This window comes from Teleopsis dalmanni, chromosome 2 (assembly GCF_002237135.1).
Source record: "Teleopsis dalmanni isolate 2A chromosome 2, ASM223713v2, whole genome shotgun sequence".
In the NCBI taxonomy this organism is placed as follows: domain Eukaryota; kingdom Metazoa; phylum Arthropoda; class Insecta; order Diptera; family Diopsidae; genus Teleopsis; species Teleopsis dalmanni.
The window spans coordinates 127,349,623-127,360,312 of NC_051847.1; positions in this window are offsets into that span (position 1 = coordinate 127,349,623).

Below are 10,690 nucleotides of genomic sequence, written 5' to 3' on the forward strand. Positions count from 1 at the left end.
TCTTTGCACCCCTATATCCGCCAACAAAAACGTAAGCCTGGAGATAATTATAATGTAAGTAGAGAAGGAATTAACATTTTCAATAGGACTATAATGGGATTTGCAGATGATGAGGTGCGAGCTTTATCTTCATGGACAAACAGACGCTTTATAGGTCGTTTAGGAAAACGTACGTAAACCATATCTCGGATGGAGTGTGTATTAGATAGATAAGGTGCGCTCGTAGTATAGATTTCTGGAGTGAAGTCTCGTGTGAAACCTAAAAAGGAATTATTATAGTCAATTAGCTACGTAAATATAATACAAAAATACATGAATATTACAAAGTGGGTACAAAATAAAATAATATAGTTTAATGCTTAGTTGGAAGTTAATGCGAAAGATTCTTTATAAAACATTTTAAACAAATTAATATTAAATTTAAAATAAATAAAATGTTTATTCAAATAATATGAGGAATCCCTTAAATTATGTTGGTATTATAATATATACATTCATACAACTACAATTGAATTAAGCTGTGCCACACATATTGTGAATTTATAGGATCCTTGAGCATGGTAATACTAGGACAGGGAAACAAGCACTTTCTTCGAAAAAAGAATTGTCTATAAAAAAATATTCAACTGTATTTCAACCAAAGTTATTTTCTACCGAAACCGTTCGTTTCGTTTTTGTTGTAATAAACAACAAAATGTCAAAATTCATAAACAAATGCTCGGCAACTGCTTATCGGTCCTTAATGAACTTGAAATAGCTAACTTTCTGTCCAAATTAGATCTGCATCATTACTTTATTTTATTATTTTATATAACTCATCAATCCATTTAAATAGAATTATTTTACTGACTGGAGAGATTATTAAAATATTCATCTGGTTTTTGACAAGGCACTGCAGATACCATATCAACCACATGGGGTTTTTCGGAAACCAGTATTTGTTGGTTTTAAGAAATTCATGTTCACGTATCTAATCATATCTGAGCATATAAATGCCCTGAACACTGCATTAAGTAGATTTATTTATCTTAACCCTTTGATCTGATAAGGCTAATGATCAGATTCCTCTCATAGAGGAACTAAAGTTAGTACAATGAGTCGTGATGTATAATATATTATTGCCCACTACAAAATAATAATAATATTTGTTACTAGTAAAATCTTTGCTGGATACCTTAATCATTTTTGACATTGTCGAAAACAATACTAACCAGTTTAAACTATTAAGCATTAATAAACATTAAATATTTTCGGGATTTCTTATGTAGTCAATATCTAACCACTCAGTAAGAATAAGTTAGGAAGAGTATTGACTCTAGTTATACCATAAAGCCGCTTTATATTTTAGTAATATTCTTCTCAAGCCTTTAAAGAATTTGTAAAATATCTTCTTTGAACCACAAAATACTGCATTATTATTCCTATATTTTGTTTACAGTTTATTCAGTTTATTTAGTAAAAAAAAAACTTTTCACGTAATCTATAAGTTTTGACAAAAACATATAAAAACATAAAAATTCTAAACTAAATTTAGTGTTAATTTACAAAATTCTTAGAAAATTAGAAACTTATAATACTAATAATTAAATAAATTCATTATAGCCACCAACTAAACACTGTCATTATTAACATGACTGACGGCAATAAAAACAAAGATCTTTGAATTCAAAACCACAGTCAGTCTGTCTCTGTAGCGGTCAATAGTGATCTGGCCGCATTCCAAGACGTATAACGCGTTTGTTAACGCACCAGCATTTTGTCATGTCAATTGTTGCTATCTCTTTTTTATGTTAATCAGCTCTTATTCATAATGAACACTTATGCTGGGATTAAGGTAGTATTTTAAAAAAATATCAACGTCATAATGACTAAAGTCGGGGGTAATCATTATCATTATCATTAATGATATTTGTTTATAGTCGCCTCTGTTAGTGATCTAAGCACAATCAAAAAACGACAGTTGTAGCGCATGATCAGTGTCGTGAGTTAAGAATTTTCCTAACATGAATATTATTATTATTATTATCATATACATATACATATGGTATATATGAATATACATAGATACATGTGTTCTTTAATTTTTTTTATTTATGTAAATCGAAGTCATGAGTTTTAAATTCACAACTTTTTTTGCATTTATCATTACGGAGAGGCTAGTTTTTTTTAAAAGTGCAAATCTTAGAAAAAGTAATTAAATAGTTTTATTTTACAGATAGTAATACATATTTCAATGTATAAACCTAATATTTTAGAATAATTAAAACTGGATAGACGAAAATTCAATAAGTACATACAGTTTATTTAAAATAAAAATGTAGTGTTTTATATTATTTAATCTAGTCAGGAGTTTATGAAAGTAATTATTGGTGGGATGCATAGTATGGATACCATGTAAATATAGTGAGTGCGATCATGAACATCGTAAAGATAGTTAATCATGAGATCCTGTGATACGGTTCACCAGAAATTTTAAAAATATTCTCTAATCTTGAAGGATCGGTAAGAATAAAAATTAAAAGAAATTTTAAAATTAATATATCTTAATAATATAATATAAAATTATTATTATTCTGCACGACTTCGCGTAAAAATGAAGATGAAACTATTTTACAGGTAAAACACCGACCGCTAACTTAAATATGATTATAAAATATTAATACTGATTATATAAATTCAACATGATGATTGAAATTGACAAAAAAAATAGGTGTATTCGTTGAATTTTTTTTCCTCCACTAGCAATGAACTTTTTTTATTTGCGTTTGTTGGCAATTAAAAATGGATTATACCAACCTTATCTGTTAGTATAGTCCCAGTTGGAGATAATGAGCCTCACTTGTTTATCAAGACGTAGATCCGGTCGCTCCTAGAATTAATTACATTGCCAGAAAATTTTATGTCTATTTGGCAGTTCTATCTAGAATATACACACTCTCTGTCATTCTTCAGGTAAATTTAATAATTTTATTCATTTTATTACTATCACGTTTACTTTATTATAGACAATTTGATCTCTTTTTACTTAATATCAATATATATATAAGGGAAATTTTAGTTGTATATAATTAAAAAAAACTTTGAATAGAATAAACATAAATGCCATTTTAATGATGCCTATATGTTTTTTGGACAGAAGATAAAGTTTTTTGGGGATCCATTATTTTCAGCATTCTCATCACAAGTGAAAACCACATTACTTTCTGGTAGGCCTAGGCTTCATATAACAAAATAAGGTCTTAGAAACTCGTGAGCAGACATTGTATGAATACTGCAACACTTACTGGTCATTCGTGTACAGGAACACATAATAAAATGGGTATTTGTTTCTATGCTCGTTGTAGGTGTTAAGGAAAGAAGGAAAAAATTATTCACATATTCTCTCTTGTCCGTCTAGAGGAAATGATTTTTAAGGCAAATAAAAATTACTTTTTTTTTTATTTTATCACTGTTTAATGGTAAGGATGAAAAATCTATGTATATTGTTGTGTATCATTTCAGATTTGTTGTAAGGCTTGCGGTAGTAAAATGGCGAATAATTGCCAAATATGGGATAAAGACGGATATTTGCTGACTTGTCACTGTAATAAACCAACAAAGATAAATCATATGAATAACAAACATTGGTGAGCACACTTCTACCAAAGACAATATATTGTATATTGTTATTGCAGCTATAAAACATTGAACATAGCTAAAACAATAGAGCAATGCTAGCATAAAGGGTGTGCATCACTGGAATACTGAGATAACCTTTCGATATCTTCTACACTGTTTATTCATAGTACTGTGAGGTTGATATTCCTTTACCTAATACGAAAGTCGTTACCTTTTTCGGAGTTGGTCATAGTATACTGACGTTTTAGTCTATGTACGTACCAACGCTATTTCTGTGGTACTACAATAGACCATTATTTGAGGTCAAGTGGGGTTTTGAATAAAAGACTGCCACTGCAACCTTCCCAACATATCTACACTGTTTGCTTGTACACACAGTAGCTCCAAAGATATCAATCCGACCAGTTGGTGTGTGCAAGTTAATGCCGGTGACACTTAATGTCACAAATACCTAATTAAGCTAAGCTTGCAGCGTCGACAATATAATTCAATTCATGCTAAGTAGCATGCAGGTGCTACTATCATTGCCCCTACCTGTTGCAGATGCAACGTGCATCGCAGACGATCGCATTTCTCGTGGGAAACTACGCGAGCAACATTCCTGCTGATGCTGCATATTTTATTATTAATTTAGACTATAAGAATTAATGTAAGATTTTATTCAAATCAGTTTTTTATCAATCTTAGAAATAAACGGTTCGGAGTAATCCGAAAGAAAAGAAATCGTAAAGAACTCATTAATTGGCGCCCAACTAAAATTTACAATTACCAAAAGTGAAATTGCAATAAAAATTTTTTTAAATGAACAAAATTTAAAATATATTAAAAATTGCAAAATTTGGAATATAGTAAAAATAACAATAACCAAAAAGTGAAATATATTAACATTTACAATTACCAAAAGTGAATTAAACATAATTTGGAATATATTAAAATTAATAATTACCAAAAGTGAAATATATTAAAAAATTTCAATAAAAATTTTAAAATAAACAAAATTTGAAATATATTAAAAATCGCAATTAAAATAAACAAAATATTTGCAATAACCAAAAGTGAATTAAACAAAATTTGTGATTTACAATTACCAAAAGTGAATTAAACAAAATTTGGAATATAGTAAAATTTACAATTACCAAAAGTGAAATATATTAAAAAATTGCAATAAAATTTTTTTTTTAAATAAACAAAATTTGAAATATATTAAAAATCGCAATTTAAATAAACAAAATATTTGCAATAACCAAAAGTGAATTAAACAAAATTTGTAATATATTAAAATTTACAATTACTAAAAGTGAATTAAACAAAATTTGGAATATAGTAAAATTTACAATAACCAAAAAGTGAAATATATTAAAAAAAATTGCAATAAAATTTTTTTTTTAATAAACACAATTTGAAATATATTAAAAATTACAATTTAAATAAATAAAATTTGGAATATATTAAAATTTACAATTATCAAAAATGAATTAAACAAAATTTGGAATATATTAGAATTTACAATAATCAAAAGTGAAATATATTAAAATTTGCAATAAGAAATTTAAATAAAACAAAATTTGAAATATATTAAAATTCGCAAAAGTGGAATATTTTAAAAAATTTTTGCAATAAAAAATTTTAAATAAACAAAATTTAAAATATATTAAAATAACTTAAACTTGAAAAAAAAATTTTTTTTTAACCAAAATTATTTTCATTATAAATTTATAGATCTTTTATAAGAAATAATTTTTAAAATTTTTGAATTTATAACAGAGTTTTCTTTTGTTGTTCTCTTAATTTTTTGTCTTTTTGTACAAATATCATAAAAATTATTAGTTTAAAAATATTATTATTATTTACGATTTATTCACGATTTATTTTTGGAATGGACTCACTAATATTGTAAGTACAATTCATAGTCAATCATTAAAAATATAATTAAAATTCAACATATTTTTTTTTTAAAACGGAAAACATATTATTTTTCTTTGCCAAACCTCTACTTGTTTTTTTTTATCTGCTTTGTCCCCCTTATAATAATAAAATGGACAGAAATCAGATATTAAGTTTAGTGGAAACGGCGGTTGATGTTTCTAAAAATGAACTTTCAGAACAAATTGCAGAATTATCTAATCTAATTAGTAGATTACAACCTCCGCAAATTGAACCTTATAAACCCGTTCAAATTAGGGCAGGTGTGGTTAGCACACATACTAATATGGATCTCATCAAGTCTCTGCCAGAGTTTAAAGGCATTTCAACCGAATATCCTGCTTGGAGAGAGGCTGCTCATTTTGCTATGAGCTACTATCGGGATGGGTCAGAACCGTATTATGTAGCAATGGGTATCCTTAGAAATAGAATCACTGGACCTGCAAATTCCACTCTTAGTGCTTTTAATACTGTCTTGAATTTTAATGCTATAATATCCAGACTCGATCAGGCCTATTCTGATAAAAGACCCTTGCACGTTTTAGAGAACGAACTTAGTATTCTAAGACAAGGCAAATTAACAATAAACGAATACTATGATACAGTAGATAAACAACTTACGCTTATAACAAACAAACATATAATGACCCATAGCGGAAATGAAGAATTGGTAACAGCGCTTAATGAAAGAGCCAGAGAAAATGCTCTTAGAATTTTTATATCAGGCCTCCGAAGACCAATATGCGATATACTGTTTTCATCTCGCCCAGCAGATTTACCGACAGCACTCGCAACGGCACAAGAACTGGAACAGAACCAGCAACGATATAATTTTGCTCAAACATTCGCTACGGCAAGGAATTTTTCAGTGGGAAGAAACAACAATAAACAAAATTATCCAGTAAATCACTCTCAAAATAAACAATTTGCCCAGAATACACCGCATTATCGTCGGGATTTACCAGTTCCAATGGAAGTGGACTATGGAACTTCATATTATCGAAGACCAAATAAACAACAATTCCATCAACAGCCAAATATATTTATCCCCCAACAACAAGGACGACAAATATTTCAAAATACCAAGCGACCACATGCTAGCAGTAATTCAGCGCAATCACCATTTCACAAACTACAGAGAATAAATCATATAAAAGAGGAAAATAACGACTTTCCATTTAAAGAAGAAGTCACAACTGAGTCCCGAGAAAATATTCATTTTTTAGGATAAACTCGCTCTTGCCATTCATTATTCGAACAACGAAAAGTGGTAAAGAGCTTCGAATACTAATTGATACAGGAACTTCAAAGAACTATATTAAAAAAAACGTATTCTTAACGGGTATTCAAAGAGTGGAAAATCCATTCCAAATAAGATCCGTGAATGGCATTAATAATATAGTGGAGAAATGCCGAATAAATATTTTAAGTAAAGTAACAACTTTTTTCATACTTCCAGTACTTGAAAGCTTCGATGGAATTATAGGATACGATTTCCTTAAAGCAATAGAGGCAACTATTAACGCAAAAAACGATACACTTTTCCATAAAACAGGAAAAGAACAACTTCGTCATTTACGTTGTCAACAGGTCAACTCTATATCCATTAATTGCAATAATACACCGGAAAATTTTAACTCCGAAGTGAAGCAGTTGGTGGAAACAAATATCGAGGCATTCGCTAATCCCGATAGAGCATTACCTTTTCATACTCAAGTTAAAGCAACTATCAATACAATAACAAACGATCCAATTTATTCGAGAAGTTATCCGTACCCAATATCAGCAGCGGAATTTATAAATAACGAAATAAAAACATTACTAAGAGATGGTATTATCAGAAAGTCCTCTTCAGCTTATAATTCCCCCATCCACGTCGTAAATAAGAAAGGTGTGGACGAAAATGGAAAACCAAAGCTACGCATGGTAATTGACTTTAGAAAAATAAACGAACAAACGATAACTGATAAGTATCCTATACCGGATACAACAGTGATATTGTCCAATCTAAGACAGTCGAAGTTTTACACGACTCTAGACCTCAAGTCTGGGTTTCACCAGATAGTTTTAGACGAAAAAGATAGGCATAAAACAGCCTTCAGTGTAAATAATGGTAAGTATGAGTTTTGTCGCTTACCATTCGGCTTAAAAAATGCCCCTAGTATCTTTCAGCGGGCCATTGATGACATTTTGCGGGATGACATAGGAAAAACATGCCATGTTTATATGGATGATATAATCATCTTTTCCTTAGACAAAGTCAGTCATCTTAACCATGTCAGTAATATTTTAACCAAACTGAAAAACGCGGGAATGCGCGTTTCTACTGAAAAATCTAAGTTCCTTCAAAACGAAGTAGAGTTTTTAGGATTTGTTGTCTCAGCTAATGGCATTAAAACATGCCCGGGTAAAGTCAATGCAATTTTAAACTACAAACAACCAAAGTCGTTGAGATCACTGCGTGCCTTTCTAGGACTATCCGGATATTATCGGAGATTTGTAAGGGATTACGCGGCAATAGCAAAGCCACTGACTGCATACCTAAGAGGAGAAAATGGTCACATTGGAACCAAACAATCAAAACATACTAAAATAAATTTAAATGCGAATGCAGTAAAAGCATTTAATAAATTAAAGCAAATTTTAGCTTCAGAAGATGTACTTCTACAGCATCCAGACTACGATAAGGCCTTCGAGCTTACCACTGATGCATCATCAGTAGCTTTAGGAGCAGTATTGTCTCAAGAGGGTAGACCAATAACAATGGTCTCTAGAACCCTAAGTAAGTGTGAAGAAAACTACGCTACAAACGAACGCGAATTACTAGCAATAGTTTGGGCTTTACAAGCGTTACGCCACTACTTATATGGTGTTGGAAACCTGAAAATCTTTACAGATCATCAACCTCTCACATTTTCAATATCGGACAAGAATCCTAATTCAAAAATTAAAAGATGGCGTGCATTTATAGAGGAATTTTCCCCAAAATTCTTCTATAAACCAGGGAAGGAAAACAAAGTAGCAGACGCCTTATCTAGACAATACATTAATAATTTGACTTCAGACGGAAATACAGTCCACAGTGAAGAATCTTCATCTGCTATAATTAAAACAGTAAACACCCCTGTAAACCAATTTAGAAATCAACTAATTTTGTCTCATTGTAATTCAAATAATAAAAACACTAAAATCCTATTTAAAAAATTTGTACGCCACACAATAAATTTTAAAAACACAGAATTTCTTTTAAATACAATCAAAGATAAAATAAACCCAAATGTAGTAAATGGTCTACATTGTGATCTACCAACTTTGGCAACAATTCAAAATCTGTTAAGGAAGGAATATCCAGGTGTTAAATTCATTCACACGGAGAAACTTGTCATCGATTTGACCAATAGAGAGGATCAAATGGAGACAGCAACAACAGAGCACAACAGAGCCCATAGATGTCTCCACGAAAATCATAAACAAATAACGGAAGAATACTACTTCCCAAAAATGAAAACGATTCTCAAAACTATCATCGCAAACTGTAGGATTTGCCACGAAAATAAGTACCAAAGAAAACCACCAAATCCAGGTATTGGTGAAACTCCAATACCAAATTATCCCGGAGAAATACTCCATATAGATATTTTAATAACAAATAAGTCGTACTTTTTAACAAGTATCGACAAACTGACAAAATTCGCAATAGTTACACCGATAGCGTCAAGAACAACATCGGATATTAAATTAGGCCTGCTACAAATTTTAAATAAATATAAAAAAACCAGGCTTATCGTTACGGATAATGAAAAAGCATTCCAATCGAATGCATTATCCACTTTTTTACGTGATCATTTTGAAATCACGCAATTTTTCGTACCAACTCTCCATAGTGAAAGCAACGGTCAAGTTGAACGATTACATTCAACGTTATTGGAAATTGCTAGATGTTGTAAGGCTCAGCAGCAAATAGCTGATATGACCGAGCTCATACTACTAGCCACTATTAAATACAATAATACCGTACATTCTGTAACAGATTCCAAGCCTGTTGATTTGCTTGACTCCAAAGATAGTAAAACAATTTCAAAAGTTAAAGAGAAAATTATGGAATCTCAAGAAAAATTACTAAGGAGAGCTAATAGGGATATACATCGTACATCCTATAAACCGGGAGACGTAGTCTTTATAAAAAGAAATAAACGATTAGGTAACAAGTTTAATAAAATTTTTGAGGAAGGGACTGTCGAACGAGATCTAGGCACTACTGTCCTGATTAATGGCAGAAAAATTCATAAAAGTAATCTGCGATAATTATTTTCTCTCGTTTTTTTTTTATTAGGCTACTACTATTTTGCAAACTTGCAACATCAAGGATCATAGATTACACACCAGCACATTTCATAGCGGTCACACATGGAAACGCCGCAATATATGAAAATTATTTTTACCTGGTACACTCAACCAACTTATCAGAATATGAGGAAATGGTTATGGACAACACAAATTCTTTTGATCACGACGTCTACAGTAAAGATATCCTGGTAAAGCAAACACAGGATATTCAGCGAATCATAAAGACATTGCGGACCACACGTCGATTTGCAAGATCGATCGACTTTATTGGATCAGCGCTAAAATTCATAGCAGGAACCCCAGATCATGACGATTTCCAATTGTTATCAACCAAACAGAATATGCTAATAGAAAATAATAATAGACAGACAAACATCAACTCTGTAATACAGAACCAAATTAACGAACTTACAGACAGAATAAACGACTTAAAGACAGCAAAAAATTCTGATAATTCTATCTCAAAAGATGAAGACATTCTGAAACAATATATCATAAATAGAAATAATTATGTTATCAATCATTTAGATAATTTAGCTCTTTCCGCGGTTTTGGCAAAAAATAATATGATTAATCCACTTATCTTAGATAACGTTGAAATAAATGATCTGATTGACGCTGAAAATGTACCACTTAGTTTAAATACCATATTAAGTGTATCCAATGTAAAAGTTTTACAAAATAAAGAAATCATTTTATATGTAATAAAAATCCCTAGAATAAATAAATATTGTAACTATGTTAAGATATATCCTGTTATTCATAATAATTCTATAATAAGTTTAGATATAGATGCGGCAGC